General features: G+C 36.0%; 1 pseudogene; it reads left to right on the top strand.

Moving 5' to 3' along the window:
- Positions 1-3650: 3650 nt before the first annotated feature.
- On the top strand, positions 3651-4196 carry LOC112626988 (annotated as a pseudogene).
- The last annotated feature ends 17830 nt before the right edge of the window (positions 4197-22026 follow it).

The raw sequence follows: 22026 nt of genomic DNA, 5'->3' as shown, positions 1-22026 counted from the left end.
TTTAAAAAAGCTGTAAGAAATAAACATTAAAAAGTATTTTTACCTAAAATAATGAAACAATTGTCATTTTCTCCTTCTACTTATCAAACTATGAATAAGTCTTAGTGTCTTTGATACTTGTTTTCTTCATCTTTATTCATGATAACAACAAGCTACCTCATAGGGTTGCTGTGAGAACTACATGAGATCATTAATGCATTAAAATATAGTAAAGTATTCATCAAATACTTATTAAACCAAATATTAATTAAATGCTCACCTTTCTTATAATCAATTATTATTTACTCAATCTGTAAATTTTAATAACCATAGATATTAAGATGTACCTCATCTGGAAGAATTTGCTTGGGTTTGTTTTTCATTTTAATTTGCTAGGGGCTGAAACTAAGAGAGAAATATAATTGACTTTTTGGAGAATCTACACTACACTTCAATGTGGGATGTATTTTGAATCAGCTGAGAATCTTTTGCAACTGCAAATGCTGGAAGTCACCTCCTGAAATCGCTTCTCTAGGGTGATTCTGATGCACACACTTCCTGGAGAAATCCTAGGAATGCAATACTTTATTGTGGCATTTATTCATATTTTTTTGCTCTACCAACAGTAGGCCACCCTGTTTTGAATCCCCAGTTCTGGCCCTTACTAGCTGCATATCCTCAGATAAGCTACTTAACTTCACTGTGCCTCAGTAAAATGGAGATAATGTTGCGATGTACCTCATAGTGTTGTGAGGATCAAATGAGCTATCTCTAAAATATATAGAATAATGCCTGGCTTATAAAAATAATACTTTTGCTCAATGTCAATAAAATCACTAACAATCAAAAAGGGAGAGTAGGCCGGGTGCAGTGGTTCATGGCTGCAATCCCAGCACTTTGGGAGGCCAGAGATGGTTTGACGGCTTGAGGTGAGCAGTTTGAGATCAACATGGACAACACAGTGGGACCCTGTCTCTACAAAAAAAATTTAAAAAATTAACCAGGTGTGGTGGTGCCCCTGTAGTCTCTGCTACTCAGGAGGCTACAGTGTTTAAGGCTGCAGTGAGCTATGATCGTGTCACTGTGCTGTAGCATGGGTGACAGAGACTTTGTCTAACAAGGAGAAAAAAAAAGGTTGAGTAAATTTTCTAGCACAAATAGATGTTTGAATAGAAATGAGATATCTACTTTTAAGGACAGAGTGTGAAGTCCCACATCATGTATCTGTTTGAATTAAAATTAGATTAAGGCCTCTTCCTATTTTAAGATCTGAACTTTAACCAATCCAAGGCAGATTTATAGAATATCAGGCTCATAACACTTTCTATGTAATGCTTTAAAATATGCAAGGCTTGGCAAGCTTGTCACCTTACGTAGCTACTGTTCCACTTTATGCTTTAGGCTTCTTTTACTTGGAATTTGTGATCATTCAGGCAGTGACAAGTCCCTGTTTATGGAGAAAATGGCTTGTGGAACCAGTGGTGTCTTGATGTGGGAATGGTAAATGGCCCTCATTTATTCACACCAGCAAGCCTGGCAGCTATGAAATTAAGTGGTCTGAAAGAAACAACGCTTCATTTCTTTAAGAATAATCTATAATTCACCAAATTTGTCTCTGAGTTTGGCTTTTATTTTTTTACTCAGAACACAAAATAGCAATAATGTTCATTGTAATAAACATTATTCTGAACTGTGCTTTTTCAAATATACAGCTTTGGCAGGATCTGTGGACATCCCCTTTCAACAAACTGTCTACAGCTCTCCACATCTCCAATTAATCTAACACTCCCACGCAGAGCCCTTGTTGTGTCATCAGGCTTATTTCTTTTCCTTGCAGCTGTATTTCCAAATTCTTCCATCCTATTCGCTGGGTTCTACAGGTGTTTTTCAGGACTGGAAATAGGTCTCCCAGGGCTCCATGGCTGGCTACAAGATTTGCTTTTAACACTGGACTCATAACTCTCCAAAAATGTTATTTATTACTTTACATAGCAAACAATCTACAGCAGCAATTTGGTTTTATTATCAGCAGAAGAGTTTGTTTCTGTGTGAGAAGGAGCTGTGGTCTGAAGTTGGGTGTGAAACATATTTTCCATTTGCTGCTGAGAAGTAAGTGAACTCTAGAATGGCACTGAAATTTAGGTTCTTGAGCTTTTCTGTTGAGTCACCAGTTAGCAATCTTTTCTAGCTAAAGCTACGATAAATTGGAAACTTGTTCTCAATTTTCTATGGTTTAATTTCTTCTTTCCTGCCTGTCAAGACAGCACTTCAGAACTTGCATATAAAGTGGATATTCGAGAAGCTACAAATGATGAAAGTTTCAGATTAAGACTTGCTCTTAGAAGGAAGGCAGTCTGCAGCAAGCCAACCTTAGTTTCTAGACAGAATGAGGTCTATCTGAAATCTGATTCCAAATGACTTCAATCAACAGTCCAAAAACATATGTCTGTGGTACCCACAGCTACATCCCTTTAGAATAATTGCTACAATTTGTATTTTGCCAAAAGGCATTTTCTGGATACTATATAGGGTTTTATTTTTTAAATTGATACATAATAATTGTAGATATTTATGGGGTGCATATGATAGTTTGATACATGCATATTATGTGAAATGATCAAATCAGGGTAATTGGGATATATATTACCTCAAACACTACCAATAATTTATTGTATATTTCAAAATACCTAGAAGAATGTTCTCAAGACAAAGAAACAATACGTTTGAGGGTCCTGTTTTTCAATAATGTTTTGTATAGTATTACAATGCCAAGATTAAAGGTCATGAAAATAAAAAAGCACTGGATGCTGAAAAGTCACACACAACCCAAGATCCATGATCTGAGGTAGCCTGATGGCCCAGTGAGTCTATTTACCAACCTGGTTTTATGTTTTGGTTTGTCTTCAAAGTTAGCGTAGGGTTCTGTGCAGTTAGAATGCTCTTTCACCAAACAGTGCAGTCAGTCATTATTCTCATTATTTTCTCCTTTGCCACTTGTTCATCCCTTCTGTTATTATACTGCCGATCTATACCTGGGCTAATAAAAAACAAAGATTATGAAAAAACAGGGAATTCAAATGCCCCCAAATAAATTTGAGAAATTATTCAGAAGACAAATGAGTTATATTTTGAAAGTTAGTTGGTTAGACCTTGGAACATAATTCATTTAAAGTAATAATGCTTTAGAGAGTTGGTCAGTGAGTAGTGGTAGTTCAGTCAGTAGCTAGCCTAATCCAAAAAAGCCTATTTTTATATTTCCAAACTTCTTGAGTAATTCATTTCCCCAACAACTCTCTGTTGAGTATTTGTGATGGGTCAGGCACTGTGATGTGATGAGCACTGAGAACACCACCACAAATAATAATAATAATAATAATAAGAAGAAGAAGAAGAAGAAGAAGAAGAAGAAGACAACTATGCCTGCTATCAAAAAGCTTATGGTTTAGTGGGGAGACAAGAAATATCAGATAATTGGGAGACATTAAGATAAACATTTTTTTTCAGGGGGAAATTCAAAATCTGAATCTTCTTACTTTTATGACATGGCTAATAAAAATGAGTTTTCAATTTGATCGATTTAGGCTGAGGGGGAAATAAGCAGTCCTCATTTCCTGGCCCAGCCTCATTGGTATTTAAAGAAAATAAAGATCCCAGGGAGTAACAGGGCCGACATGCAAAAAGAGAGATCCCTGCACTCAAAGCGATACCAGTGCCACGGTGGCAGATGGACATCAGCATGGGAAGAGACCAACTGTAGATAGTGATGTGGGGAGATACAGGACGGTGTGAACCTGTATTCTTATTCCAGAACCGCTCCTTCTCTTCTTTGGCCATGGTTCCCAAAGGAGCAGCATTTCTGACACAGAGCTGAGGGCTAAAGTGGGCTCAGAGGCAATGATGACCAACATGTCTCAGCAAGAGTGCAGCCATCTTATTTGGAACTTGTGAAGTCCCTGTGTCTGGGGCCAGCACTGATCCACACAGCTAAGTTTGCACTCGTCTTCCCTCTTATGTATCATACCTGGAATGGGATCCGACACTTGATGTGGGACCTAGGAAAAGGGCTGAAGATTCCCCAGCTATACCAGTCTGGAGTGGTTGTCCTGGTTCTTACTGTGTTGTCCTCTATGGGGCTGGCAGCCATGTGAAGAATGGAGGTTTCCAGCATCACCTTCCTACACCTTATTACATTCACCCATCTTTCTGTTTGTCATTCTTATCTCCAGCCTGGAAAAAGTTCTTACTTGTTTAGATCCTTTTGTACTTTCAGATCCCTTTGGAGTAGTAGACTACCTTGTAGACCATAATAGTGGAAAAGTGTCTAGTTTTCCCCTTGTTTCTAAAGATGGGGTGGCTGTAAAAACTCCTGTTTTTTGACCACAGCTTGCCTACTCTCGGCCTAAAAGCAGTTATTCTGTCTCCATATTGGGCTTTGATTTGTGCTAAGGGTCAGCTTTTGGCTCCTTCTTCCTGAGACAGTGGAAACAATGCCAGCTCTGTGGCTTCTGCCCTGGGGACTGGGGGTGAGGCTTTGGGTGCCACTGCCTGTGGGTTGCTGGCTTAAAGGACAATTCTGTTCATTGGTGAGAGCCCAGGCCATTAACACCTACACAGTGTTATTGAAAGAAGAGAGGTGGGGGTGGAGGGGAATTAGTCTGTCCCAGCTAGAGGGAGATAAACAGAGCTAGTTAGTTCTTGGAGCAGCTGCTTTTGAGGAGAAAATATATAGCTTTTGACACAAGAATAAGATCCAGAAAATTATCATTGAACATATTAATGGTTATTTCTTTTTCTTGGATTTCCAGAAAAGCCTCTTAATTTTATGCTTTCTCATCAAAGTCATGTACCCTTTTTTTCTGAAACTGAATTAAAATACTCATTTTAAAAAAATAAAGAAAGAACAAACGTATAGATGAGACTTTATAAAAATCTTTCTAAAACGGTTTTAGAATGCATGGGCAGGGTTTTTATATAGGTTAACCTGTGTCACGGGGATTTGTTGTACAAATTATTTCATCATCCATGTACTAAGCCTAGTACCCAATAGTTATTTTTTCTGCTCCTCTCCTTCCTCCCACCCTTCACCCTCAGGTAGGCCCTGGTGTCTGTTCCTCCCCTCTTTCTGTCCATGTGTTCTCATCATTTAGCTCCAACTTATAAGTGAGAACTTGTGGTATGTGGTTTACTGTTCATGCATTAGTTTCTGCAGGATAATGACCTCCAGCTCCATCCATGTTTCTGCAAAAGACATGATCTCATTCTTTTTTATGATTGCATAGTATTCAATGGTGTATATATATATACCACATTTTCCTTATCCAGCCTACCATTGATGGGCATTTAGGTTGATCCCATGACTTTGCTATTATGAATAGTGCTGCAATGAACGTATGTGTGCATGTGTCTTTGTGATAGAACAATTTATATCTCTTTGGTTACATAACCAGCAATAGAATTGCTGGGTCAAATGGTAGTTCTGCTTTTAGCTCTTTAAGGAATCACCACACTGCTTTCTACAATGGAATGAACTAATTTATACTCCCCCCAATAGTATATAAGTGTTCCCTTTTCTCCAAAACATCACCAGCATCTGTTGTTTTTTTTTGTTTTGTTTTAGCTTTTTAATAGTAGCCATTCTGACTGGTGCGAGATGGTATCTCATTGTGGTTTTAATTTGCACTTCTCTAATGATCAGTGATACTGAGCTTTTTTTCTTATTCTGTAGGTTGTTTACTCTGTTGATAGTTTCTTTTGCTGTGCAGAAGCTCTTTAGTTATTTAGATACTGTTTGTCAATTTTTTCTTTTGTTGCAATTGCTAATGGCATCACCATGAAATCTTTGCTGGTTCTTATGTCCAGAATGATATTGCCTAGGCTGTGTTCCAGAGTTTTTAAATTTGAGTTTTACATTTTTTGTGTAGAATGGGAGAATTATTAGGAGACTGAAGACAAGGAAATGTCTTCAGATTATCTAAAAAACTAGGTGTCATCTCATAAAATATCAATTAGTACATGTGATATCAATGTTAAGTAGGTTTTTAGGAAACATTATTGAAGAAATGTTTTTTAAGCACCTAGAAGTAGAAGCAGAGATTACTAGGGGTTCACCAAAAATACATTAATCCTGTCTGATAAGATTATTTAATTAATAGAACAGAGAAAGCAATTAATGGAAATTTAAATTCACCAAGACATTTGACAAAATTGATTGTTACAACGTTGTGCAAAACAACAGATAGAAAATATGGTATTTATTAAAGTACAATTTATGTAATTGAATCAATAATTTTAAAAAGATCAAAGTATCTAAACTTGCAATAAGATTCTGTTTTGGCCAATGTTTATGATAACTTAGATGAAGATTATACAAGGTATGTTCGTCTTATGTGAAGTTGAAAAAACCAGTGTGGAGGGATAGAGTATTAAAAGACAAAATTAGAAGCTCCAAAGATTGTCACAGGCTACAAGAAAACAGACATATCAAAGCTATAAGAAAAAAGATGCTATAACTGACAGATAAAAATATCTAACATAAGAATAACGTTATCCTCAAAGTGATGCTCTAATAAATGTAAAAGGAAATATATGTGGAGCTGAAGTATATGATTTGTTTTTCCTAAGATGAAGAGATAATTTTTTTTTACAGTGTTTGCCAGGAAAAACTGAGGAAGAAAGTTGGACGCTTGTTTTTCGAATGAGATTAATCAGGCTGGCTCATTTTTCTCTCTAGGAACACCCAGTCCCAAAGACAAGACTTGCTCTCAAATTTGAGGAGAGAGTGACCCAGTAATCTTACTTCCAGCCAAGTTGTTGAGTGAGTATAAAGGAAGAGAAACTTCATTCTCAGAAAAGGAAGATATGAAGAAAACTCACACCTGTGAATTCTTCTGAAAATAAAATCTAACAAACTAAAAGAACTTAAAATAAATAACTTGACCTGGGAAAGTGTGAAAAAGGCCTGAGAGAAAGCATTGAATTCATTTAAACAGAAATCTCAGAACTAATACATTGATGGTCCACAAATAGACTATAAATGTAATAAATTATTTAAAAATAAGAAAATAAATAAAAATTTGGAATTAAGGAGAGAGAATACATAATTATAAGTTGTGAAAATAATCACATAACCTTTTTTTTCTGAAGTTTATTGAGGTACATATATAATTGAAAAATAAAAATTATACCTCTGGTAGAATTTAGCTGTGAATCCATCTGGTCCTGGATTTTTTTTTTGGTTGGTAAGCTATTAATTGCTGCTTCAATTTCAGAACTTGTTATTGGTTTATTCATGGATTCGACTTCTTCCTGGTTTAGTCTTGGGAGGGTGTATGTGTCCAGGAATTTATCCATTTCTTCTAGATTTTCTAGTTTATTTGCATAGAGCTGTTTATAGTATTCTCTGATGGTAGTTTATATTTCCGTGGGATTGGTGGTGATATCCCCTTTATCATTTTTTATTGCATCTATTTGATTCTTTTCTCTTTTATTCTTTATTAATCTGGCTACTGGTCTATTTTGTTGATCTTTTCAAAAAACCAACTCATGGATTCATTGATTTCCTGAAGGATTTTTCATGTCTCTATCTCCTTCAGTGCCAGAGGTACAAAGAAGAGCCAGTACCGTTCTTCTGAAACTATTCCAAACAACAAAAAAAGAGGGAATCCTCCCTAACTCATTTTATATGACCAACATCATCCTGATACTAAAACCTGGCAGAGATACAACAAAAAAAGAAAATTTTAGGCCAATACCCCGATGAACATTTATGCAAAAATCCTCAATAAAATACTAGCAAACAGAATCTAGCAGCACATCAAAAAGCTTATCCACCATGATCAAGTTGGCTTCATCCTTGGGATGCAAGGCTGGTTCAACATATGGAAATCAATAAACATAATCCATCACATAAACAGAACCAATGACAAAAACCACATGATTATCTCAATAGATGCAGAAAAGGTCTTAGACAAAATTCAACAGGTCTTCATGCTAAAAACTTAAGAGCTATTTATGACAAACCCACAGTCAACATCATAATGAATAGGCAAAAACTGGAAGCACTCCCTTTGAAAACCAGCACAAGACAAGGATGCCCTCTCTCATCACTCCTACTCAACATAGTATTGGAAGTTCTGGCCAGGGCAATCAGGAAAGAGAAAGAAATAAAGGTATTCAATTAGGAAAAAAGGAAGTCAAATTGTCTCTGTTTGCAGATGACATGACTGTATATGTAGAAAACCCTATTGTCTCAGTCCAGAATCTCCTTAAGGTGATAAGCAACTTCAGCAAAGTCTCAGGATACAAAATCACTGCACAAAAATCACAAGCATTCCTATACACCAATAACAGAGAAACAGATAGCCAAATCATAAGTGACCTCCCATTCACAATAGCTACAGAGAAAATCAAATACCTAGGAATCCAACTTACAAGAGAAGTGAAGGACCTCTTCGAGGAGAACTACAAACCACTGCTCAAGGAAATAAGAGAGGACACAAACAAATGGAAAAGCGTTTCATGCGCATGGATTGGAAGAATCAACATCATGAAAATGGACGTACTGCGCAAAGTAATTTATAGATGCAGTGCTATCCCCATAAAGCTACCATTGACTTTCTTCACAGAATTGGAAGAAACTACTTTAAATTTCACGTGGAACCAAAAAAGAACTTGCATAGCCAAGACAATCCTAAGCCAAAAGAACAAAGCTGGAGGCATCACGCTACCTGACTTCAAGCTATACTACAAGACTACAGTAACCAAAACAGCATGGTTTAGATAACAGACAGATAAATGGAAAAGAACAGAGGCCACAGAAATAATGCTACACATCTACAAGCATCTGATCTTTGACAAACCTGACAAAAACAAGCAATGGGGAAAGGATTCCCTATTAAATAAATGGTGTTGGGAAAACTGGCTAGCCATATGCAGAAAACTGAAACTGGATCGCTTCCTCACACCTTATACCAAAATTAACTAATAAAGATGGATTAAAGACTTAAACATAAGACCTAAAACCACAAAAATCCTAGAAGAAACCTAGGCAATACCATTCAGGACATAGGCATGGGCAAAGACTTTGTGACTAAAACACCAAAGGCATTGACAACAAAAGCCAAAATAGGCAAATGAGATCCAATTAAACTAAAGAGCTTCTCCACAGCAAAACAAACTATCATCAGAATGAACAGGCAACCTACAAAATGGGAGAAGATTTTTACAATTTATCCATCTGACAAAGGGCTAATATCCAGAATCTACAAAGAACTTAAATTTGCAAGAAACAAACAATCCCATCAAAAAGTGGGTAAAGTATATGAACAAACACTACTCAAAAGAAGACATTTATGCAGCCAACAAACATATGAAAAACTGCTCATCATCACTGGATTAGGGAAATGCAAATCAAAACCACAATGAGATGCCATCTCACGCCAGTTAGAATGACGATCATTAAAATTCAGGAAACAACAGAGCTGGAGAGGATGAAGAGAAATAGGAACACTTTTACACTGTTGGTAGGAATGTCAATTAGTTTAACCATTGTGGAAGACAGGGTGGCAATTCCTCAAGGACCTAGAACTAGAAATACCATTTGACCCAGCAATCCCATTACTGGGTATATACCCAGAGGATTATAAATAATTCTACTGTAAAGACACATGTACACGTATGTTTATTGCAGAAGTGTTCACAATAGTAAAGACTTGGAACCAACCCAAATGCCCATAAATGGTAGACTGGATAAAGAAAAGGTGGCACATATACACTATGGAATACCATGCAGCCATAAAAAAGGATGAGTTCATGTCCTTTGCAGGAACAGATGAAGCTGGAAACCATCATTCTCAGCAAACTAACACAAGAACAAAAAACCAAACACCGCATGTTCTCATTCATAAATGGGAGTTGAACAATGAGAACAAATGGACACAGAGATGGGAACATCACACACTGGGGCTTGTTGGGGTTGGGGGGCTAGGGGAGGGATAGCATTGGGAGAAATACCTAATGTAGATGATGGGTTGATGGGTGCAGCAAACCACCATGACATGTGTACACCTATGTAACAAACATGCACGTTCTGCATATGTACCCCGGAACTAAAAGTATAATTTAAAAAAAGATTGCGTAATCTGTGCAATGTGCTTACTTGATAGATATACATATATGTATGTCTATATGTATATACATACACATACATGTATGTCTATATGTATATACATATAGACATACATATATCTCTCACACACACATATATAGTGAAATGATTACTACAATCAAATTTGTTAACATATTCATCACTTCACATAGTTTACCATTTTTATGTGTGTGGTAAGAACACTTAAGATCTGTGCTAGCCCATTTTAAGTATATGATACAGTATTATTAACTATAGTCACCATGCTGTATCTTAGGTTTCCAGAAATTATTGATTCTGTGTGACAAAAACTCTGTACTTTTTTGATCAACATCTCCCCATTCCCTCATCCTGTAGCCCCTGGCACCCACCATTCTACCTTCTACTTTCATGAGTTTAACTGTTTTAAATTCCACATATAACAGAGATCATGTAGTATTTATCTTTTTGTGCCTGGCTTATTTCACTTAAAAATATCCTCCAGGTTCATTCATTTTGTCACAAATGATGGGATTTCCTTTTAAAAGGCTGAATAATATTTAATTTTTATCTATCTATCTATCTGTCTATCTATCTATCTATCTGTCTATATTATATACAAATGAATATATACAATTAGGCCTTTGTACCTGTGGGTTCTGCCTGCATGGATTCAACCAATCACAGATCAAAAATACCAAAAACCAAACAAATGAACAAAAAAAGCTGCATCTGTATTGAAGATGTACAGACTTTTTTCTTGCCATTATCGCCTAAAAAATACAGTATAATAACTACATATATTATGATAGATATTTTCAGCAATCTAGAGATGATTGAAAGATATGGGAGGATGTGCATAGATTATATCCAAATGCTACACTATTTCATATCAGGTACTTGAGCATCCAGGGATTTTGGTATCCATGGGAAGTACTGGAACTAGTCCCCCGAAAAAACTGTGGAATGACTGATCACATATAGTTTTCATAAATATAATGGAATATTATTTCTACATAGATAGGTAGAAAGATAGACAGGTTGATAGATAGTTTGGATATTTGTCCTCTCCAAATTTCATGTTGAAATTCAACCTCCAGTGTTGGAGGTGAGGCCCAGTGGTAGGTGTTTGTGTTATGAGGGTGGATCTTTCATAAACGACTTGGTGCCATTTCAGGGTAATGAGTGACTTCTTGCTCCATTAGTTCACATGAGAGCTGGTGTTAAAAAAGCATGACACCTCACCTCATCTCTTGCTCCCTCTATTGCCATGTGACGTGCCTGCATCCCCTTTGCCTTCTGCCATGATTGGAGGTTCCCTGAAGCCCTGACCAGAAGCAGATGCTGGCATCATGCTTCTTGGGCAGTCTGTAGAACCATGAGCCAAATAAACGTCTTTATAAATTATCCAGTCTCAGCTATTCCTTTATAGCAACACAAAAAGGACTAAAACTATATATATATAATATATATATATATAATTTTTTTCTCTATATATAATTATGGTACTTATTTTTTTGCTACTGAGTCATTTGAGTTTCTCATATATTTTGGATATTAACCCCTTATCAGATGTATTGCTTCCAAATATGTTCTCTCATTTTAGAGGTTGTCTCTTCACTGTGTTGATTATTTCTTTTGCTGTGCAGAAGCCTTTTAGTTTGATGCAATCCCATTTGTTCATTTTTGCTTTTGTTGCCTATGCTTTTGGGGTCATATCCAAAAAAATCATTGCCCACGCCAATGTCAAGAATTTTTTTCCCTTTTTTTTTTTTTACTAGAAACTATACAGTTTTAGGTCTTATGTTTAAGTCTTTAATCAATTTTTAGTTCATTTTTGTATAAGGTGTGAGGTAAGTGTCCAATGTCAATTCTTTTTTTTTTTTTTTGAGACGGAGTCTCGCTCTGTCGCCCAGGCTGGAGTGCAGTGGCCGGATCTCAGCTCACTGCAAGCTCCGCCTCCCTGGTTTATGCCATTCTCCTGCCTCAGCCTCCCGAGTAGCTGGAACTACAGGCGCCCGCCACCTCGCCCGGCGAGTTTTTTGTATTTTTTTTTAGTAGAGACGGGGTTTCACCGTGTTAGCCAGGATGGTCTCAATCTCCTGACCTCGTGATCCGCCCGTGTCGGCCTCCCAAAGTGCTGGGATTACAGACTTGAGCCACCGCGCCCGGCCCAATCTCATTCTTTTGCATGTGGATATCCAGTTTTCCCAACACGACTTATTGAAGAAATTGTCCTTTCCTCATGTGTTTCGTTGGCACCTTTGTCAAAGATCAATTGACCATACATGGAGTTATTTCTAGGTTCTCTATAGTGTTTTACTTGTCTGTATGTTTGTCTTTAGGCCTGACCCATACTGTTTTTATTACCATAACTTGTAGTATATTTTGAAGACAGATAGTGCAATGCTTCTAGCTTTGTTTTTTCTTGCTCAAGATTGCTTTGGTTATGCAGGGTCTTCTGTGGTTTCATACAAATTTCAGAATTTTTTTAAAAATTTCTATGAAAACTGCCCTTGGATTTTGATAGAAATTGCATTATATCTGTAGATCACTGTGGATAGTATGGATATTTTAACATTAATTCTTCCAATCTATGAACATGAAATATATTTCCATTTATTTGTGTCTTCTTTAATTTCTTTAATCAACATTTTATAGTTTTCAATGTGCAGATGTTTCACTTCCTTGATTAAATTTATTTCTAAATATTTTAACCTGATTATGCTATTGATAATGAGACTATTTTCTTAATTTTTTTCTTAAAGAGTTTATTTTTATTGTATAGAAATGCTACTGATTTTTGTATTATGATTTTGTATCCCGCAACTTTATTGAATCTATCAGTTGTAAAAGCTTTTTGGTGGAGTCTTTAGAGTTTTCTGTGTATAAGATCATATTATCTGCAAAGACAATTTCACTTTTTCCTTTCCAATTTAGATGTCTTTTATTTCTATTTATTACTTAATTGCTCTGGCTAGTACTTCAACTACCATGTTAAATAGAAGTGGTGCAAGTGATCATCCTTATCTTGTTTCTGATCCTAGGGGAAAAGCTTTCAGCTTTTCACCATTGAGTTTGATTTTAATTGTGGGTCTGTTATATATGACCACTATAATGTTGAGATGCATTCCTTCTATATCTAATTTGTTGGGAGATTTTATCATGAAAGGATGTTAAATTTTGTCAAATGCTTTTTCTGTATGTATTGATGTGATTATATGATTTTTAATTCTTTATTCTGTTAATGCGTTATGTCCATTTATTAATATGTGTATGTTGAAACAACCTTGCATCTCTGGGATGAATTCTTCTTGATCATGGTGCATGATCCTCTTAATGACACATAATTATTTCTATTTTTAAAATGCCTTAGGCCTTTTTCATTTATTTGTTAGTTTTTATTTAATTAATGTACTTTTCAAATAAAAATGAACTTTAGGTTTTAGGTTTACAGAAAAATTGAGCAGGAAGAATAGTATTTTCATATACCTCTTCCCTCAAACACAGTTTCCCCTATAATTAACATCTCATAATAGTGTGGTCCATTTGTTACAACTGATAAACCCATATTTATAGATTATTATTAACTAAAGCCCATAGTCTACATTAGGGTTCATTCTCAGTGTTGTATATATTATATGGGTTTTGACAAATGCATAATGGCCTGTACCCACAGTTATAGTGTCATTCATGAGCGTTTTACTGTATTAAACATCTCCTGTGCTCCACCTATTTATCTGTCCTGCCCTCCCTTCCTCAATTTTCTGGAGACCACTAATCTTTACCATTCCATAGTCTTTTAAAGCAAATAATTTAATTGATACTATATAAAACACATATAAAATGTTTATATGGCTTTCATTCCTCATAGTTTTTATTTTTCTTAACTTAAAAATATCTTGTATAAATAATATTTATTTAAAGTTTGCAATTCAGTTTTAATTCTTTTTCTTTCCTTTTTAAAGTCCAAGAAAATATATTTTTTATGGTTAATTTTAAAGTCATATACATAGTATGATTATATTCCCATTAATTTTTCCTACTATATCTACTTGTTCATTTACTCAACTGAACATATATAAAGAGATATATCTGGGATAATGTTCAGCACATATCATAAACTTATTTCTGAGTATTAAGATTTTAGGTTCCTTGTAGGTGTTTTTAGGTGATTTGTAGTGATTTGCTTTATATATGTCTTATATATGTATCTTCTCTTATAAACATTTTTTAAAGGCAAATCAAATATATTAGAATAAATATAAGATTAAATGTGTAGTTTTTCATTTGGGTAAGAAAAAATGTATCTCATAACTACAAGATAGAGGAATGAAGACTAATAAATCTGAAAAAAAATTCTCTTATTAAAATTAAAAGTGAGCTCAATGAGTGTGCTTTGAAAAGCTTAATAAAATATTAGGTTGTATTAATAATATCAAAATTAAGAAGTCCCTGTTCAGCAACCTCTAAAGACTTCAAATGGAATTTTGAATTTAGTTTAGGATGCAGATTCAAAAGCATTCGGGGAAGAGTCACTAGGGTATTGAAAGAATAAAAACCAGTTCATGAAAAACTGACCTATGAAAGAACTAATATTCTCATTCTTTGTGATTTCAAATAATTCAATATGTATTAGCAGGTAAGAACTATGGAGATAAATAATTTGATTTGGTTATACAAAATCTTCCTGAAGGGCCTCTCTTCCACAGGTGTCTAGGTTTAAATTGGTCAACCTTTTGGCAAGGGTGTTTTATGGTAGGAATTCAAGCCTCAGGCAGGTTATAAGAATGAATGACTTGTATATCTCTGAAATTTTATCAGTTTTAAAACTCAAGTCTGGAAACAAACACAGATAATATAGTGAGTGTGGTGTTTTCTCTTTCAAATAAATCAATTCATAAGCCACACTGATGCTATACTGGGTAATCATAACTAAGTGTGAACCACCAGCATTTCAACAAGCAATTGTTTAAAATTGTTGAATACCTTAATTACTGCAAATGTTTGGAACAGTTTTTCTCCTTAAAGAGCAGTATTAAGATTATTTTTCCTTAAGGATCATGACATTGGTCTGCGTAAGGATTTTTCAGATAAAACCCCGAAAGCACAGGCAACGAAAGCAAAAATAGACAAATGAGATTAGATAAAACTAAAAAGATTCTACACAGCAAAAAACAATCAAGAGAATGAAGAGACAACTTATAGAATTTAAAAACATTTCAAATTAGGCTTTTGACGAACAGTCAATATCCAGAATATATAAGAAACTCAAACTCCTCAATAGCAAGAAAATAAAATCATTAAAAAGTGTGCAAAAAATCTGAGCAGACATTCTAAAAGAAGATATACAAATGGTCAACAAGTATTTGAAAAAATGTTCAACATTACTAATCATCAATGAAATTCAAACTAAAACCACAGTGAGATATTACTTTTCCCCAGTTAGAATGGCTACTATCAAAAAGACAAAAAATGAAAAATGCTGGTGAGAATGTGGAGAAAGGGGGACTCTTATACACTATTGGTGGGAATATAAATTAGTACAGCCATTGTGGACTAGGAACAGTATGGAGGCCCCCCAAAAAGTTAAAAATAGAACTACCGTATTATCCAAGAATTCCACTACTAGGTACATATCCAAAGGAAATGAATTAACATGTCAAAGAGACACTGCATTACCGTGTTTACTGTAGTACTTTTCACAATAGCCAAGATATGGAATCAATGTAAGAGTCTATCAAGGGATGAATGCACTTTGAAAAGTGAAATATATACATGATGGAATACAATTCGGCCATAAAAAGAATGAAATCCTTTTATTTGCAATGACATGGATAAAAGATTAATAAGCCAAACACAGGACAAATATCAAATGATCTCTCTCATATGTGGAATCTAAAAAAGTTGATCTCAAAAAAGTAGAGAGTATAAAAGTGATTTTCAGAGGCTGCGGAGGGTAGAGTGGAGGAAGGGATGAGGAGAGATTGATCAATGAATACAAAATTATAGTTAGATGGAATAAATTCTGGTGTTCTATTGCACAGTAGGGTGACTATAGTTAATAGTGTATATTTCAAAATAGCTAGAAGAGGATTTTTAATGTTCTCACCACAAAGAAATGACAGGTGTTTGAAGTAATGCATGTGTTGATTACCTCGATTGGTTATTATGCAATGTACGCATATATTGAAATACCACACTGTACCTCATAAGTATGTGTAATGATTACATGTCAAAAGGAAAATGAAACTAAAAGAAAGTTTTTTAACAGGTGAAATTTTTTTTTTTTTTTTTTTTTTTTTTTTTTTTTTTTTTGAGACGGATTCTCGCTCTGTCGCCCAGGCTGGAGTGCGGTGACGCGATCTCGGCTCACTGCAAGCTCCACCTCCCGGGTTCACGCCATTCTCCCGCCTCAGCCTCCGAGTAGCTGGGACTACAGGCGCCCGCCACCACGCCCGGCTAGTTTTTTGTATTTTTAGTAGAGACGGGGTTTCACCATGTTAGCCAGGATGGTCTCGATCTCCTGACCTCGTGATCCACCCGCCTCGGCCTCCCAAAGTGCTGGGATTACAGGCTTGAGCCACCGCGCCCGGCAACAGGTGAAATTTTATGACTGATGTATAAACAACTTTGCTTGTCCTCCAATTTTTCTCCTTAGCCTGATTCTCAAAATTCAAATTGAGAAAAAAATTATAATATGTGTGCACACAATATTTTCGTGTATATGATTAAAGGGCAATGTTTGTGGAAATAATTTAGAAACATCTAGTTCTACATCTCTGTCTGCCCTGATATATGCTGTACCTCCTTCTTTTTAGATTGTGGGGATTTATAGCTCAAAGGGGCCTTTGCAATTATTTAATTCAGCCACTACATGAACTAATGAGGAAAGTGAGGCTCAGAGGTAGAGTCAGTTCTTAAGAGAGGTGATTCAGCACTCTTGTCTCCTAATTCAGAGTTCCTTACCTTACAACTGATACTGATGTCTCTGTTTTCTTTATCTTCTCTCTTCTTACTGGCTTCCTGAGATAGCGCAATGCTTTTTACACTAGCCCTTGTTCAGCACGTAACTGTTGCAGACGTTTTGACTAAGCTACAATCCTTGGCGTTCTCTTGCTGCTATGTCTGTGTACTAGAGTGCTGTGTCTGACTAGTTTCCTTACTTGAATTTTGTGTTCTTTGCAGACACTTCATCTTCTCTCTTTCAAGGGAACACATTTTTTAAAGAAACTCCTGTTATTACTTCAGGACTATTCAGCATAAAAGAGAGCACTGCATAGGTCAAGGTTCTAGTTTGCAAGCAATAAATTCTACTCTGCTTGATTTAAGCAGGTTTAAGCAATGAGAAATTTACTGCAGAACATTAATTAGTTCATGTAATCTCCAGGAAGACTAGAGAAATAGGTCTATATGCTCCCTAACTCAAAATAGCGAAACCAGAAAAAAAAAAAATGCCTTCTAGACAAGAAATTATTCCAGTAAGAAAAAAAAAAAAAAAAAAGACAGGACACTTCCAGTAAGTGGTGCACAGTGGTACACCACTTAAGTCCTCCATCTGTGAATCCTCTGCTACATGGGGGACATAGGTTTCATCCCCTTAAAACCACTAGAACCAACGTTGTGGTAAAAGATTTCCCTTCAGTCATCCATGGAGCTTCCAGAGCAGTTAACTCTCATTTTCATAGGATACCCATGACAACCTCAATGACCTCTGCACAGGGAATGACTCTTTAAAGCACAAACTGATGGTGCCTAAAAGATTAGCACCATGATGTGGATCAGGGCCATAAAGCTTCATTATGAGTTTCTCCTGATTGATTGAAACCCCTTTTCTGTGGTCCAGGTTATAGAAGCTGGCTCCCACAGGCATCCCTGAAGTGTGTTCCCTTCTCAGGCCCATTGTATTCACAGAGGATGCCCTTTAATAGCACTAGAAGGTCTTTTGTCTAGACAGTTTTATTTTTCGTTAATAGAAATGGTCACTCCTGTGGTGTTGCATTTTTGTAAGATGCAATTAATTTCTTCTAATGTCATTGTTTAAACAGGTATCTTTTTATTTTGGGAATGTATATACAATATCTTTGTATATTTTACACATTGAAATAATAAGAATATTTATAATTATTCCTGTTGTTTACCCCATTTTGATGATATTATGTGAAGTTCCTATCATTCATGGTAAGAGGAAAGAATTGGAAATGTAATAGTTAAAACTGATTTTTCTAAGGTGGAGGCAGACTTCCCAGTTGCAAAATGTTTTTCTGAGGGAAAATTAGGAGATTCACTACAGACGATAACATAATCACAGGACTGCACATTTGGTGAGATTTTGGAACAATATAAAGGAATATGCTTATCCTGGTCTGGGTTTTATTCAAATACCACATAGATGATATTCCTATTGTCTAAAATGATTTGAAGCAAAGAGTAAAGTATATCTGAGTACATTCCAAATGAGAACAAGATTTATTTACTGGACTCAAAGGCCAATAAGTATTTAAATAAGTGTATTCAAAAAATAAAAGAAAAGAAATAAGTAAATGAAGAAGGAAAAACAATGTGTGTATAGAGTACAATTTCAGAGCTGCATTCATAAGGAATTTTTGTTGTGAATCAAATACACATTTAAAAAATCCTGTCAACAACCCAGTCACTTTAATACCTATAGTCACCATCCGATTACATCTGGACTTATTGGTCCTTCAAAATTTGGCCCAAATTCTAAAATAATGTTTTGATTTGGAGGAATAATCTCAGTGGAAGATTAATTAGTTGTTTTTTTTTAACTTGGCAGTTTCCTGTGCCTCTGGCAAAACAAGGTAAAATTAAATTTTCTTTAAAAATCAAACTATTTTGCTCTCTAATCCAAATTATGAGATCTCATTCTTTTGAAATGAGAATGGGAAGCCTTATTATACTTAGTATTATATCAGAGAAAAAGATGAAACTTCTGACATACAATAGGGATCCAATACAATTTACTGAGTCCAGACTACAGTGAAGGTAAATGTCTAGACATGGATAATCAGAAGTGCCTAAACCATCTGAAATTCCACCAGGAATATCTTCTGATAGAAGAAAAAAGTAGACGGAAATAGATGGTGAGGTAAATTCACTTCTGAATAAATAAATCATTAAGTACCCATGTGCAAGGCTTGGCACCAATTCATTAAAAGAAATCTCATAGCCCAAGGGTTTACAAATGGAAATAGATTAATGTTGATGAAGAAAGATATATAGAAAAGCAATTGTAGAGGTATTAAATATGGCAGTTATTAAATAACATGTTTATATTATGTGAAGTCATCAGTGGGAATTTGGTAGTGGATTGGCGATTATTGGTTTCAAATAGTAGTAGAAGCTTTAGGCAAGGTGAAGTTATCTCCTTTTCTGTTTTTTGTGAGAGGCTTGGTTTTAAAGAAAACGTGGAATGAATACATAGGGGTGGAAAGATGTTCCAAGTCTACTATAGAAACAGACCTGGCTCAGAAACACTTATAGCAGAAAATGTGCATATTAGTCCAGTTTGTGGCAGTAACAAACAATCTCAAAAATTCATTGGTTCACAACCACAAACGTTGATGTCTTGCTTTCATTACATAAGGGAGGCAGGTCAAATAGATTAGAATGGGTTTGGCCTGAATTGGCTTCATGTGTTTTCTCATTCTGGAATCCAGGCTAGTGGAATAGCCACCATCTAGAACATGTGATTCTCATGGTGGAGGGCTATAGAAGAGAATGAGCTGAATTTTCATGTCTCTAAAGCATTACTTGCACACTGACATTCCTACCTACTTTTTTTTCTTTACAATTTTTTTCAAGTAGGTGAAATGCACGTAAAATTTAACAGTGTAACAATTTCTAAGTATATAGTTCAGTGACATTACATACATGATTTTGTTGTATCATCACCACCGTTCATCCCTAGAATTCTTTTCATATTCTCCTACTGAAATTCTATATCTAAAATCTTCCCACTTTCTTCTCCCCCAAGTCCCTGGCAACCACCGTATTATTTGCTATCTCTATAGTGTTGTTGTTGTTGTTGTTGTTTGATGGAGTTTCACTCTTGTTGCCCTGACTGGAGTGCAATGGTGTGATCTCAGCTCACTACAACCTCCACCTCCCAGGTTCAAACAAGTCTCCTACCTCAGCCTCCCGACTAGCTGGGATTACAGGCATGTGCCACCATGCATGGCTAGTTTTTTGTATTTTTAGTAGAGATGGGGTTTCTCCATGTTGGTCAGGCTGGTCTTGAACTCCTGACCTCAGGTGATCTGCCTGCCTCAGCCTCCCAAAGTTCTGGGATTACAGGCGTGAGCCACCGTGCCCAGCCTATCTCTACAGTTTTTGGCTAAGTATCTCAGATAAGTGGAATCTCATATAGTATTCATGTTTTTGTCACTGGCTTATTTCACTTAGCCTAATGTCCTCAGTTTATTACTATTGTAGTATATGTCAGAATTTTCTTTATTTTAAAGGTGGAATAATATTCAATTGTATGTATACAGCACATTTTGCTTATCCATCTCTCTGATAATGGACTCTTGGGTTGCTTCCACATTTTAACTCTTCTAAATAATACTCTACAGTTATGTACATGAGTGTACAAATATCTCTTTGAGACCTGTGATATGGTTTGGCTCTGTGTTCCCACCCAGATCTCATGTGAAATTATAATTCCCAATGTTGGCGGAGGGACTTGGCAGGAGGAGATTGGATCATGGGAGCTGATTTCTCCCTTGCTCTTCTTATGATAGTGAGTGAATTCTCATGAGATCTGGTTATTAAAAAGTATATAGCACCTCCCCCTTCTCTCTCTTCCTTCTGCTCCAGCCACGTAAGACATGCCTGCTTTCTCTTCACTTTCTGCCGTGATTGTAAGTTTCCTGAGACCTGCCTAGCTATGCCTCCTATACAGCCTGCAGAACTATGAGTCAATTAAACCTCTTTTCTTTACAAACTATGCAGTTTCAGGTAGTTCTTTATAGTAATGTGAGAAGGAACTAATACAGAAAATTGGTACCAGAAAAGCGGGGCATTGCTATATAGATACCTGTAAATGTGGAAATGACTTTGGAACTGGGTAATGGGCAGGGATGGAACAATTTGGAGGGCTCAGAAGAAGACAAGAAGATTTAGGAAAGTTTGGAACTTCCTAGAGACTTGTTGAATTGTTGTGTCCAAAATGTTGATAGTGATGTGGACAGTGAAGTCCAGACTGAGGAGGTCTCCGATGGAGATGAGGAACTTATTGAGAACTAGAGTAAAGGTCACACTTGCTATGCTTTAGCAAACAAACTTATGGCATTGTGCCCCTGCTCTAGAGATCTATGGAACTTTGAACTTGAGAGAGATGATTCAGGATATCTGGCAGAAAAGCATTCAAAATGTAGCAGCAAAGCATTCAAGATGTAGCATGGCTGCTTCTAAAAGCCTAAACTCATTTGCATAAACAAAGAACAGACCTGGAACTAGAACTTACATATAAATGGGAAGCAGAATATAAAACTATGGAAAATTTGCAGCCTGATCATGCAGTAGAAAGTAAAAACCAATTTTCTGGGGAAGAATTCAAGGCTGCAGAAATTTGCATAAGTAAAAAAGAGCCGATACCTAATAGCCAAGACAACTGGGAAAATGTCTCCAGGACATTTCAGAGACCTATGCAGCAACGCCCCCATCTCAGCCCTGGAGGCCTAGGAGGGAAAAATGGTTTCATGGGCAAAGCCAGTTAGACATTTTCCCAATTGGTATTGCACTCTGTCTGACCCTGTGTTTTGTCTTAGATAAAACCATCCAAGCTTTAGCAGTCTGTCTTAAATAAAGAAGAAGAAAACTAGCCCTGCCCCTGCTACACAGTTATAGGCCCAGTTAAGTCATTTTGGCTGGACCAGCACCATGTAATTAATTTTAAGGAA

The sequence above is a fragment of the Theropithecus gelada genome, chromosome 6 (genome assembly GCF_003255815.1).
Source record: "Theropithecus gelada isolate Dixy chromosome 6, Tgel_1.0, whole genome shotgun sequence".
Taxonomy (NCBI): domain Eukaryota; kingdom Metazoa; phylum Chordata; class Mammalia; order Primates; family Cercopithecidae; genus Theropithecus; species Theropithecus gelada.
The sequence above is the reverse complement of the archived record's forward strand: the minus strand, read 5'-3'. Positions and strand labels throughout refer to the sequence as shown.